General features: G+C 39.5%; 1 non-coding gene across 1 annotated transcript; it reads right to left on the reverse strand.

The window, feature by feature from the left end:
• Positions 1-6139: 6139 nt before the first annotated feature.
• On the reverse strand, positions 6140-6211 carry Trnap-agg. The gene has a single exon. It is a non-coding gene; the product is annotated as a tRNA-Pro (tRNA).
• Between the last annotated feature and the right edge of the window lie 9021 nt (positions 6212-15232).

Raw genomic sequence — 15232 nt, forward strand, 5'->3', positions numbered from 1 at the left:
AGATGTGTATAAGAGAGGGGGCCTAGTGAGGGCCAGTTGGTGAGGGGACCTAGTGAGGGCCAGTTGGTGAAGGGACCTAGTGAGGGCCAGTTGGTGATGGCAGCTAGTGAGGACCAGCTTGTGAGGGCCAGCTTATGAGAGGCTGCTGGTGAGGATTGTTACAACACAAAACTCTCCTCATAAAATATTATGAGAAGAAGATCCACGGAGCGACGTTTGTGTGCACAAGCTTTCTGTCTCTGCTAAGTGACTGCCGCGCCTGTCGCTCTCCCATGCATAATAGCTCTCTTACATATGAGCGATTTTTCAGTGTAATAATAAAACTATACTAAAAAATAAAATCTTTTTTTTGGTTGTAGTCAACTGCAATACAAAACGAATAATTTATTAAAGAATTAATACGTGTAAATGCTGTAATTAAGTTAGTCATTGAAATTAATGACAAAACTGATATCAGGCGACGCAAAAGTAATCCCTGCCTGGCATCTGACGTTGAAACAGCGCTGAATAGACGTTGATTTAATTAAATTAACTGGTATTCAACAACTTTTCATCGCCATTTCAACACCATTTGACTGGAGGCTTGATGCGTTAAAGAAACTGGCGCTGAAATTTGCTGTTCATCTCATGGAACCAAAAGGAAATCTACATGCTGTTCAATTTGTGTTAATATTGCATAAAAATCGTGGAATTTTTTTGTCCGAAGAAAGTATAATTCAATCGACTGAGAATTCATCTGAAATTCATTTAATTATTTTTAGGAATTTCTATATTATTTCGCATTTGCAATTTCACTGACCATAACATTTTTTCCGGTTCAAAATAATGTATAGTTGCAGTAATACCCAACCCTTAGAAGTAACCATAACCTCTTATTAATGAAAATCATGATTCATGAAACAATGATGATTTATGTGAATTGAAAGGTACACCAACCCAGATTTAACCCTCGGTCTACGGATCCATTATTCCTTTCTTCAAAGTTTTTCGTACCGAAAGTACTGCTAACTAGAGCTACAGTTAACACATATAAAGAAATAATCGGGCGAGCGATTGTCTGAAATGGACTATTAAAAAAATAATTCTCTCATATAAGAAATAAAATTACTAGATTGCTTAAATCTCAAGTTAATCAGGAATTTAAAAGCAAAGAAAACAGCCAGAATATTAACCATTTCTTAAGAATGAAAACGTTTCGTGGTCCAGCTCCATCGTCTTTGAACTGACGATGGAGCTGGACTACGAAACGTTTTCATTCTTAAGAAATGGTTAATATTCTGGCTGTTTTCTTTGCTTTTAAATTCCTGAATAATTCTCTCATTTAATGGCAGAATTTCGAATTATATATTTTTTGTTCTGTGACTTTCCAACAACTTGGATAAAGCCGTTCAGTTGGAACACTTCTCAGTCTCGTGGTCTAAACATCGCCACAACGACAAAAATGCTGTATAAATTTTACAAGAGGCCTAAACATTCCGAGAACTGGCGCTAACATGTGGGCACCTGCGGCTTTCACTTTAAAATTTGCAACTTTGCACCACTATAACTGTAAAAATTTACTGTATTCGTGAGAGCGATGAATAATTTCACTTAAAGTAAGATTGAATTGATATTCGTAGGTCGCATTACGAGAATTTTTAGATGTATAGAAATTTTTTATTGCCACGACAAACTAATCTAATATGTTGTTGTAATAAATAGATTAATTGATTAGATGTAATCACGATTTAATTACTGGTAAATGGAAATTTATTTTAAGGGTTTGAAAGTGAATTTTCTCTCATCGCCCTCACCGAGCTTGTTTTACCCTTAAATTATTTTTTTGTCGTTATTTAGATATATGGTCTACACGTATAAAATTAACCTGTAATTAATAAGTTTGCTTATAGCTCAAAGTTGTGTGCTATTTTGCAACTGGGAATTTTTCATTTGACCAATTCGCTTTACAAGTATACTGAAACAGGTGACAATGTGACCGAAACCCAGAGCTTTCCATATCTAGTAATATTTTTTATTTATATTAAAACCACGTACTCATTTCAACCTGTAGTTCCCTCATTATCATTAAAAACACCATTGCTTCCTTTTTTCCTGCATGCAATTTTAATTTTTATTGGCTTAACCCTGTGATTCATTCATTATTGTGTTGAAAAACACCTCGGTTTAATTTTTTCTTAAAGAAAAAACTGTGTTTCGAAAGTAAGAAATAGTGTTTCGGACTTTTAATTATTATTGACTTCGCCTTGCGTGGTTCAGTCAATATTGTTGGTAACCGCTGTAATTTGTGCAGAATTTTATGAAGTGTATTATGGGTGCAGTCACCCGAGCCTCGGGCGCTGCGACGTGTCGGCTTCGTGTTGCGGCACGCAGCGAACACGTTACGAACGTGACGCTGCAAGCGCCGTACGTGCTCCCGGAGTTACTGCAATGCGCCGTATATTGTTACCACAACTATAAACACGCACTTAGAGTTCTGACTTAGCGTCGAATGTTTGGCTATAAACACTCACTTAGAGTTCCGACTTAGCGGGAAATGTTTGGCTATAAACACTCAATTAGAGTTCTGACTTAGCGTCGAATGTTTGGTTTTAAACACTCACTTAGAGTTCCGACTTAGCGTGGAATGTTTGGTTTAAACACTCACTTAGAGTTCCGACTTAGCGCCGAATGTTTGGCTATAAATACTCGCTTAGAGTTCTGACTTAGCGTCGAATGTTCGGCTATAAACTCACTCAGAGTTGTGACTTAGCGCGGAATGTTTCATTTTAAACACTCACTTAGAGTTCCGACTTGGCGTCAAATGTTTGTTATTTATTTTTAATTATATATACAGCACGGAGAGCGGACGGATGTAGCAATGATTTGCGCTTTTGCCTGCCCAAATCGGATCAGGATGACACACACTAGAGTAAAAAGTGCACTGCTGTTCGGACAAAATCATGCTCATTTGTTTCAGTGGTGGTTTCAATACCAGAATTCTGTGCCTATCCTTTAGAAAATATCATTGGTGACGCAAGACCAGTTCTTCAATAAATACAATTAATCCATTGCAAAATTATGTGTGGCTCATTAATGAACTACCAAGTCTGTATACTTTCTTCATTTCGTGAACGACGCAGCGGCAGGTATATTTCAGTCATAGGACATCAAGGTGATGATGACATTAATTAAAAAAATTTGTTTTCGTAAATAAAGAAGTAATTCTTTTAAGTTTTTAGTATATACCACAGGCAGGTATATAACAAGAACATCAGATAACATGGGATATAAATTATAAACCTAACATATAACAGTACAAAGTTTTTTTAAAACAATGCTCGCCCTTTTGCCGCACCAAACAGAGTCCTGATGACCCGTAAACGAGTAAAAAATATATCGCTATTTGGACAACGTCTCTTTGATTGCTATGAGTATATATAGGATGTCCACAGCGTAATCCTATGACTATCGTATGGGCGTATGGATCACAAAGGTTCGGGACGCCGCGTCGCAGGTTCGGGACGCCACGTCGCAGGTTCTGGAACCTGCGTCACAGGTTCGGGACGCCGCGTCGCAGGGTAGGGACGCTGCGTCGCAGGTTCGGGACGTCGCGTCGCAGGTTCGGGACGTCGCGTCGCAGGTTCGGGACGCTGCGTCACAGGTTCGGGACGCCGCGTCGCAGGTTCGGGACGTCGCGTCGCAGGTTCGGGACACCGCGTCGCAGGTTCGGGTCCCCGCGTCGCAGGTTCGGGACCCCGCGTCGCAGGTTCAGGACGCCGCGTCGCAGGTTCGGGACGCAGCGTCGCAGGTTCGGGACCCCGCGTCGCAGGTTCGGGACCGTCGCAGGTTCGGGACGCCGCGTCGCAGGTTCGGGACGTCGCGTCGCAGGTTCGGAACGTCGCGTCGCAGGTTCGGGACGCAGCGTCGCAGGTTCGGAACGTCACGTCGCAGGTTCGGGACGCGGCGTCGCAGGTTCAGGACGCCGCGTCGCAGGTTCGGGACGTCGCGTCGCAGGTTCGGAACGNCCGTTGTTGTGATGGTGGTGATGGTTGTATGATTGGTAATTGTGGCGACCTTAATGTTAGCGGTGGTAGTGATAGTGTGGTGGTGGTTAATGGTGACAGTAAGTGGTGAAAATCAACCATGGGGTGGTGACAATCAACCATGGGGTGGTGAAAATCAACCATGATGTGGTGACAATCAACCACGGGGTGGCGACAATCAACCATGGGGTGGTGACAATCAACCATGGGGTGGTGACAATCAACCATGGGTGATGACAATCATCCATGGGTGGTGACAATCATCCATGGGAGGTGACAATCATCCATGGGTGATGACAATTATCCAAGGGTGGTTACAATCAACCATCGGGTGGTGACAATCATTCATGGGTGGTGACAATCATCCTTGGGTGATGACAATCATCCAAGGGTGGTGACAATCGACCATGAGGTGGTGAAAATCATTCATGGGTGGTGACCTTCATCCATGGGTGGTGACAATCATCCATGGGTGGTGACAATCAACCATTGGGTGGTGACAATCATCCATGGGTGGTGACCTTCATCCATGGGTGGTGACAATCATCCATGGGTGGTGAAAATCAACCATAGGGTGGTGACAATCATCCATGGGTGGTGACAACCATCCATGGGTGGTTACAATCATCCATGGGTGGTGACAATCAACCATAGGGTGGTGACAATCATCCATGGGTGGTTACAATCATCCATGGGTGGTTACAATCATCCATGGGTGGTGACAATCAACCATAGGGTGGTGACAATCATCCATGGGTGGTTACAATCATCCATGGGTGGTGACAATCATCCATGGGTGGTGACAATCAACCATAGGGTGGTGACAATCATCCATGGGTGGTTACAATCATCCAAGGGTGGTGACAATCATCCATGGGTGGTAACAATCAACCATGGGGTGGTGACAATCATCCATGGGTGGTTACAATCATCCATGGGTGGTGACAATCATCCATGAGGTGCTGACAATCATCCATGGGTAGTGACAATCATGCATGGGTGGTGACAATCATCCATGGGTGGTAATAATCATCCATGGGTGGTAACAATCATGCACGGGTGGTGACAATCATTCATGAGTGGTTACTGTCATCCATAGGCGGTTACAATCATCCATGGGTGGTGACAATTAACCATGGGGTGGTGACAATCAATCATGGGTGGTGACAATCAACCATGGGGTGGTGTCAGTCTACCATGGGGTGGTGACAATCAACCATGGGGTGGTGACAATCATCCATGGTGGTAACAATCATGCACGGGTGGTGACAATCAACCATGAGGTGGTGACAATCATCTATGGGTGGTTACAATCATCCATGGTGGTGACAATCATCATGGGTGGTTACAATCATCCATGGGTGGTTACAATCATCCATGGTAGTGACAATCAATCATGGGTGGTGACAATCATCTATGGGTGGTTACAATCATCCATGGGTGGTTACAATCATCCATGGTGGTGACAATCATCCATGGTAGTGACAATCAATCATGGGTGGTGACAATCATCTATGGGTGGTTACAATCATCCATGGGTGGTTACAATCATACATGGTAGTGACAATCAATCATGGGTGGTGACAATCATCATGGGCGGTTGGGTGGTGACAATCAACCATGGGGTGTTGACAATTCGTTACACTCAATAAAATGAATGTGTAATATATAACAAATTTTGACTCATTTTCTCACCCACAGTTCGAACATCCCGGAGCGGGACCTGTTTTTTTTTTTTTTGTCGATCTTACAAATAAAATTCGTGCGCAATGATTTACATTCAGGAATTTCACACGAAATAACTTAACAAACTTTCGTGTGCTTTGTAATGAATGCATATGATTGATTGAATTGAAATTATACGATTGATTACATTAAGTTTTAACATTATAATTCATTAAGTTTATTATAAGAAATCTTAACTAACTAAATATACGAATCGTTCCTTGTGTTTTTTGGACAAGAATTTACAACTAATTTCAATTAATTTGTAACACCAACTAATTTTTTAGCTTCCTCCAAATGTTACTTTGAATTCGTTCAAGAATGCCTCTACAGCCAGCCAGATTCGGGTCACTGAAATTCGAGAAAATGTTAAGTTTTCATAAAAATACTGTGGGCTTGACCGGGATTTGAACCCGGGACCTCTCGCACCCTAAGCGAGAATCATACCCCTAGACCATCAAGCCACTTATTATCTGACTTTGCAATTTTTCACCACAAAAAGGAAGAAATTTCACCACAAACATCTTGCGTTTCATGTAATTTTATTTTTTTTTCTCTCGATATTTTTTATACGATAGTAAGTGATAATGTTAATTTGACTGTTGTACGCGACTATTAAATTTTTGGTATAGAAAAGGCCCATCTAACAACCAACCCCCTGGCCCCCTAACGCCCCCCTGCTCCCCAGGGGGTAACTTGACACTTGTGGGGCTGAGCGGAGGCCGAAATTTACCTGAAAGCAAAATTTACATTCGGGGGAACCTCCCCCACTCTGTACCCCCTGCGAGGGGGGCATCCCATCCCCTCCCCCCAACCGCAAGCTTTTATCCTTTTTTATCCTTACTATTATCCTATAGATCTTTCATAAAGTTCTTAATGACTGTTTTTATTACTTTAAATATCATTTTTCGTGTCACATTTTTTTTGTAGTTCCTAAGTTGGTGACGTGCGCTCTAAGTTCTGTGTCAGACGTCGTAAATCTTCGTAGAATAACTAAATAGATAAACGAATATATAAGGTTTATTAATTCATATCTTTCCTGCTTCCCTTTCTTATTTGTTCTCAAATTTATCAAATATTGCACAGTTCGCTCGTCCTGCATTTTATTCTTAAGGCTTCCCACATTTTCTTTGCGGTTGATTTTGAATTAAACGATTAGTGTACCAGTTATTATTACTGAAGATGAGTAAACGTATTAAAACATGACACACATCAGCCACACATCACCCACAGGGCCCTCAGCACATCACCCACAGGGCCCTCAGCACATCACCCACAGGGCCCTCGGCACATCACCCACAGGGCCCTCAGCACATCACCCACAGGGCCCTCAGCANCAACCGGTGGCCATCGGTCGGCCACATAAGCTTCATGTTGTAGTGGGTGTTAAGAGGTAGCGTTTATTGTAGTTGGCGCTGCATGGTCAGTGTTAAGCCTGTCTCTTATACACATCTAGATGTGTATAAGAGACAGCCCACAGGGCCCTCAGCCACAGAGCGTCCCCTCGGGACCGGTGCGTGTCTCGACCCTCGACCCTCAGCGGGAGGTGAGGGTCGAGTGAGCGTCACAATCTGTTATGGTGATAATGAGCGTCACAATCTGTTATGCTGATAATGGGCGTCACAATCTGTTATGCTGATAATGAGCGTCACAATCTGTTATGGTGATGACACTCCGCGTCCGCACCCTCGGATTATTACGGACCGCGGCCACCTACGGCGATATAATCTACGCGATACGATCTAGTCCGCGGTGAGGGCGCGGCGGAATACGATCGAGGGTCTAGCTTATTGAAAGAGCAGAGGTGATTAGTGGAGACTTTAGGTGGTGATTATTGAAAGTTCGGGGTGATTAGTGAAGACTTTATGCGGTGATTATTGAGAGAGTGGGGGTGATTTGTGAAGACTTTAATTATACGGTGATTATTGAAATACTGGGTGTTATTAGTTAACACTTATTGCATTGAAGGTATATAACTGAAGGCCATGAAATAAGATGGGACTATTGAGGCTGGGACTCGTGAGGCTGGGACTCGTGAGGCTGGGGCTCGTGATGCTGGGACTCGTGAGGCTGAGATTTGTGAGGCTGAGACTCGTGAGGCTGGGACTCGTGAGGCTGGGACTTGTGAGGCTGGGACTCGTGAGGCTGAGACTCTGTGAGGCTGGGACTCGTGAGGCTGGGACTCGTGAGGCTGGGGCTCGTGAGGCTGTCCTTCTAGTTTAACGGCAAATATATAAGTAGTAATCATTTATATCGATCAATAAATTAATTCATCAATAGATATCGAAATGACTGGTCATATATTAAATAGTCTTACACAATTTTATCTTTACCAGTCCTATTAAGAGACCTGGCAGAACGCTAAAGTTTTTCTCCTGCATAAAATTATTGCTAACAAATTAATTTTCAAGCTTCAAATAAATACAAATAAGTACAGGCGTCCCCATATAAAGGAAGTCGTGGTCACGGCTGGAGATTGGCCGCCGACGAGGCCATAGTAACATAATAAGTTTAGTTCGTATGATTTTTGTAAACGCTATATATATCATACACACAATTATGAAGTAGAACAAAACTGTCCGCAATTGAGGCGGTATAGCCGCCGTACGTCTCTTTGTTTGTGCGGTACACGACAGGAGCTTGATGATGTTATGGTCTCATTTTATTCGCTGTCTTACGCCTGGTCATCTTATTTATTTTAAAATAAACGCATGCATGAAAAAAATATCTTCATGCTTCAGATGATGCCGTCACACCTAGATAATATAGAACTGTTTCTACTTCTAGACATCTTAGCACTCCCACTTCATCTAGACAGCCTATATACATGTATATATGGTACTATATCTACCATGAATGCCGATAACCTCGCTAGCAGCACTAAAGTCGTCGACCTGCAATAGAAGCGATCTTTTTACAAAGAAAATTGAACCACATCTTTCTAGCGCAATTGAAACAATTTCGTCGTCATCACATGGTTAACGAACTCTACAAATCATAGTTCTGACTGGTATTATACGGTTTTTACTGACGACCGGCGAGGTAAGTGCAGTTTCTGTCAAGTATCGCAGTTTCTGTCAAGTATCAAGTAATACTCATGCATCGTAGACGGAAGACATTGCTAGCTCTTTGTTGCTGTTATCGCTCGCACCGCGCAGACGCGCCTGTCCTGTTCGCTATGCATTATTTTAGGCGTGTTTTAGGTGTCCAACCGATGGCCATCGGTCGGCCAGATAAGCTTCATGTTGTAGTGGGTGTTAAGAGGTAGCGTTTATTGTAGTTGGCGCTGAATGGTCAGTGTTAAGCAAGTGTTGGAGGAGCTACTTGAAGCTACAAGTTTCATGCTTATTATATAATATCGTTATGGATTAAATAATGAGTATGTTTGTTTTAATATCTAGTATTAACTAGAATGTGAATAATTCACATTTTAGTGAATAGCTCTCAGCTTTATTATATTGTATATTAGCTCTACTCTGAGAATTTGACCGTATGGCATCAGCGGATATAGCTGTTATTCGTACGGTGCTTGTCTTGCAGCTGTTATTCGTACAGGCGCTTGTCTTACAGCTGTTATTCGTACAGGCGCTTGTCTTACAACTGTTATTACAACAGTTATTGTTACAGCTGTGATTGTTACAGCTGTGATTGTAACAGTTGTTATTGTTACAGCTGTTATTGTTACAGCTGTGATTGTAGCAGTTGTTATTGTTACAGCTGTTATTGTTACAGCTGTGATTGTAACAGTTGTTATTGTTACAGCTGTTATTGTTACAGCTGTGATTGTAGCAGTTGTTATTGTTACAGCTGTTATTGTTACAGCTGTGATTGTAACAGTTGTTATTGTTACAGCTGTTATTGTTACAACTGTCATTGTTACAGCTGTTATTGTTACAGCTGTTATTGTTACAACTGTTATTTTTACAGCTGTTATTGTTGCAGCTGATATTGTTACAGCTGTTATTGTTACAGCTTTTATTGTTACAGCTGTTATTGTTGCAGCTGTTATTGTTACAGCTGTTATTGTAACAACTGTTATTGTTACAGCTGTTATCGTTACAGCTGTTATTGTTACTGCTGTTATTGTTACTGCTGTTATTGTTACAACTGTTATTGTTACAACTGTTATTGTTACAACTGTTATTGTTCCCACGGTTAATGTTACAGCTGTTATTGTTACAACTGTTATTGTTACAGCAGTTTATGCTACAACTGTTAATGTTACAGCTGTTATTAAAACAGCTGGTATTATTACAGCTGTAATTATTACAGCTGTTATTTTTACAGCTGTTATTCTAATAGCTTTTATTCATACAGCTGTTTTTCTTACAGCTATTATTCTTACAGCTGTTATTCATACAGCTGTTATTCTTACAAATGTTATTCTTTCAGCTGTTATTTTACAGCTGTTATTTTAATAGCTTTTATTCATACAGCTGTTATTTATACAGTTGTTATTCTTACAGCTGTTATTCTTACAGCTGTTATTCTTACAGCTGTTATTGTTACAGCTGTTATTTACACAGCTGTTATTCTTATAGCTGTTATTCTTACAACTGTTATTCTTACAGCTGTTATTCTTACAGCTGTTATTGTTACAGCTGTTATTTATACAGCTGTTATTCTTATAGCTGTTATTTATACAGCTGTTATTCTTACAGCTGTTATTTTTGCAGCTGTTATTGTTACAACTATTATTGTTACAGCTGTTATTATTGTTACAGCTGTTATTATTGTTACAGCTATTATTGTTACAGCTGTTATTTTTACAGTTTTTTTTACAGCTTTTATTTTTACAGCTGTTATTCTTGCAGCTGGTATTGTTGCAGCTGTATACCAGGACAGAAATGGGGCTATCCTATATACTGAGGTATGTTGGACTGTGCTTGTTATTTTCTAAATATTTCGATGATATTTGCGAGGGATTTTGAGGGATATTGTGCGAGGGATAGTCAGAGGGTCGGCAGGACTTGTCAGGACTGCTGGCTGGGTTTTGGCCCTAGGGCGCTTGTAAGGCGGGCGCTGATTGGTCGGCTGGAGAAGGACTCTTGTTCGCAGGGAATCTCTCATGGAGCCGCCATAATGGCCGACCCGTCAGTCGTCATGTGGCTGTGGGTGTGGCAGGTTGTCGTCAATTACGTGCTAAACTCTGAACTTGTTTGTACCGCCGCCGCCGCCGCCGTTTGAACGCCATAGAAAGCGATAGTGAAATTCAGGTGGCGGGAGACCGCCCTTCTTATGAGTGTAATTTCCGCAATATATATACATTAAATGATTAAAATCTAGAGTTGTGGGTCTATTTTATATGTGAAATGATTAGGAGGCATAGGCAATAATTTGATTACGTAGCAGGACTATAAGCAATGTTAGATGAGATTTGTGTTTTTTAACATCTATAACATTTTACGTTTTATTTAGAGGTAATTTTCTGTGAAAATCAAGTAATAAATTCTTTTTGTTTCAATCGAACGCTGACGGGATTAAAAAATTCTCTATGTTTTTTGAAAATTTTGAATTATGATTAGAATTTTCTAGAGTATACCCACCGTCCCACGTGTGTTAACTGCTTCTATATTTCTACTATATTTTATTACGTTAGCATTAAAAAGATATTCGCATGAAATTATTGAAATGAATATAACTCTCCACGACTCGTCGAAGTCTCCTCTCGAATTACTCCGTAATTTTTGCACAGAAATTTCGACTTACGGAATTTGTAGATGACCGAAAGTTCAATGATTATAAACCTAACTCGTGGTTCCTTGCTTTCGATTGTTTGCTGCTTGCTGATTGGCTGCGGCGTTCGCGCCGCGGGTAACATTTTCATTCTGAATAATTTCGGAAATATTTTCGAAGTGGAACTTCCATTCTCAATATGTATCATAGAAAATATTTTCGATTTCGAAATTATACTTGCCAATCTCTTCATATATCATTTAATACGCCTATTTCTGATAATAACATATTTACTAATCCGTGAACAAATTAAGTATATCATTTCCGCTAATGTCTACCTATACTAGAAATTCGGAATTTTCGCTTTTGATGTGCTATCGATGTGATCGGATTCCCTATAATTATTGTTGTGAATACATTCAAGGAAATAGTTATTAGTCTACCCCTTACTACGGTAACCGATAAATTCACTTTAGTTATTTTAACGCTAAATGTTGTGTTCGTGTTTGCAGTTGCACACCGGGTGGAATTCCAGGAATGATGGTTCGTTATTTATGCAAAATCGATCCCGCCTTTTTACTTCTTCGGTTCCAAAATATCTGCTAAAATAAACAAAAAAATTAATTACAAGAATACACACTGAATATGTCACGATAGCTAGGTGCTTTGATCATCTCGTGTTAATTAAGTGTATACTAAACTATAAACAGACTCTATCATATAACAACTAATTAATGAGCCGTATTAACCATGGACTAATGAGCAGCCTCATGCTGATTGTCGTATACGTACGGGTGCTCAAGATGTTCGGGAAAACCATGCATGCGCCCGTGTGGGATACGGTATATGTATATATAGCTCCTCAAAAATAATTCTAACTTCTCGCAAATTTAATCTCGTATTTTCGAATAAAACTTCACATGATTTTTAGGTTTGAATTCCTAACTTTAACTTACATTCGCAAATCAGAGTTTGCGCGTCTATGGTAATTTAAATAATTCTAAGTATTCGCACATTTGTACCCCCAAAATGAACGAGTGAAATTTTTCACTTCCTGGTATTGGGTTCAAGCAACAGCTTGCAAGCTTATTTATGATGTGCGAACCTTTTGAAGTTTCATTAACTAATTAATGTCATAAGTAATTAGATGATTATCGCAATACTTGAAACAATAAGTATTGACAATACTAGATGGACGTACAGTCAGCAAAATTTATTGACCTTTTCAGACAAATTTTCACGATTAGAAAAAATTGTTTCACTTTAAATTTTCGTATTATTGCGAGATTAATGGATAATATTATAAATGAATGACTTGTCTAGTTTCATTAAATGCTTTGGTTTTGGAAAGACAAGTAGTGAGAGTTCGTTATTAGTGAAGAAAGTTGACGAAAGGATTCACATTAAATTATTTATTTATTAAATCATGTAAAAGTAAATATGAATATTGAGACCGCTTGATTGCTCAGACCCCAAGTTTATCAAGATTTTAAAAGCAACGAAAGCAGCTAAAAAAATGTTCAGTTGTTTTCAAAAATTTCTTTTCAATTTTCCTAAAAGAAATATATATTCAAATACAACATACTCGTATAATCTAGTATTGGTTTCATTATGAATTGTAGGATATAGAGAATGGTATACTGAGAAATGCTGATATAGAGATTGGACACCCCATATTGTATTTTATACGATAATGTAGTAATAGGTTTGGGTATTTGAGTTTGGCTAGGCTATGTTGGGCTCAATTGGGTAGGGTTTATAGTAATTCAGGTTAAGCTAGGTTTGGTTGGGTTGTGATGGTGTAAAGAAAAATTGTACGAATATATCGTCTCAATATACTGTACCAGTGACGTATATATACAACCTAGCTATAGGTCAACTGAAATAAGGATCGATACATTCAATGCGTCATTCATCCGAAGCGTCAATTGCCATGCAGTCATGAACAAAAGTTATTTTATTTTTTAATTTGTGATTCAGCTAAAAAATTTTAATGGTTTTAAAGGGCCGCATTAGTGAAGTGATGAGAGAAGACCGGATTTTCTAATGACGAGATCACTTAGACAGAATTTTCTGATTTCCTATCTAAGTCTAAATATTTCAGAGAGGCTATCATCTCAGTTTTTCAATTGAATATAAATCAAGCATAACCATCGTACATAAATATATTCATTAATCTAAACCGTCCCTAACTAGGTATAATATATAGCCATTAATGTAAACCATCTAACACACGGTATAACTATAACCATTGATGTTAACCATCCAATACACGTTATAACTATAATCATTAATCTAACCATTCATTACAAAGTTTAACTATGACCATTGATGTAAACCATCCAATATACTGTATACTATATAACCATTGCTGTAAACCATCCAAATTACACTGTATAACTGCATGCCGATCAATGAACATTGAATCTCAATCAAGCAATTCTCATTTTGTTCTCAATGCCATCCTATACCAAAATAAAATCCAAGCCCGAAGTATTCTTTCAAAACTTAAGGTAGTTTAGTGTCTCTGTTGGAAGTAACGATCCAATCTTATTTATGGAAATTAATTTAAATTTATTTAATTAAATATTTTATATTTATTTAATTATTTAAATTTAAAAATATAATTTTATAATATTTAAATGTAATTATTTAAAACGAATTTTTTAGTTCGTGGCCGCGCTAATTGTACGAACTTCGCCCTAACTGACCTCGCAATCAACGTGGAGTTCGCAACTTGATATTCCCTGAAATATTATTGAAGCTTGCCACTGCCAGCGGAAGTTCGTTCGGCAAGATATTGTCGAGAAAAATGTTTGACATTAAAGTTCAGACCAAATAAACATATACCGTCACATCGTCAAGCGTATGAATTCAAAACATTTGATACCTGATTTGGACAAAGCTAGGTCTATTAATATAAATCATCGAAAAAATAAAAAATAAAAATTCGGCATAACTATTTGTTCCCAGCCGTTACCTGTTCCCAGCCGTAACCTGCTCCCAGTCGTAACCTATTCCCAGCCGTAACCTGTGCCCAGCCGTAACCTGTACCCAACCGTAACATGTTCCCAGCCGTGACCTGTTCCCAGCCGTAATCTGTTCCCAGCCGTGACCTGTTCCCAGCCGTAAACTGTTCCCAGCCGTAATCTGTTCCCAGCCGTAACCTGTTCCCAGCCGTAATCTGTTCCCAGCCGTAATTTGTTCCCAGCCGTGACCTGTTCCCAGCCGTAACCTGTTCCCAGCCGTAACCTGTTCCCAGGATATTTCCTTACGTCTACACCTTGGGTGCGGAAATTAAACGCGCGTCAATCCCGTCTTAATTTCACGCGGATCGCATGACGGCTAAAGCCTCCGGCGCGACCTGAACACTTCAGCAATAACGTGCAGAATATTGTTGTGATGTACGGTTTATGATATTGTTGTGATGTACGATTTATGGCATAGTTGTGATGTACGGTTTATGGCATAGCTGTGATGTACGGTTAATGGTATTGTTGTGATGTACGGTTTATGGTATTGTTGTGATGTACGATTTATGGCATAGTTGTGATGTACGGTTTATGATATTGTTGTGATGTACGGTTTATGATATTAATGTGATGTACGATTTATGAGATTGTTGTGATGTACGATTTATGATATTGTTGTGATGTACGATTTATGGTATTGTTGTGATGTACGGTTTATGATATTGTTGTGATGTACGGTTTATGATATTGTTGTGATGTACGGTTTATGATATTGTTGTGATGTACGATTTATGATATTGTTGTGATGTACGATTTATGATATTGTTGTGATGTACG

This window comes from Hyalella azteca, unplaced genomic scaffold, assembly GCF_000764305.2.
Source record: "Hyalella azteca isolate HAZT.00-mixed unplaced genomic scaffold, Hazt_2.0.2 contig13234, whole genome shotgun sequence".
Classification (NCBI taxonomy): domain Eukaryota; kingdom Metazoa; phylum Arthropoda; class Malacostraca; order Amphipoda; family Hyalellidae; genus Hyalella; species Hyalella azteca.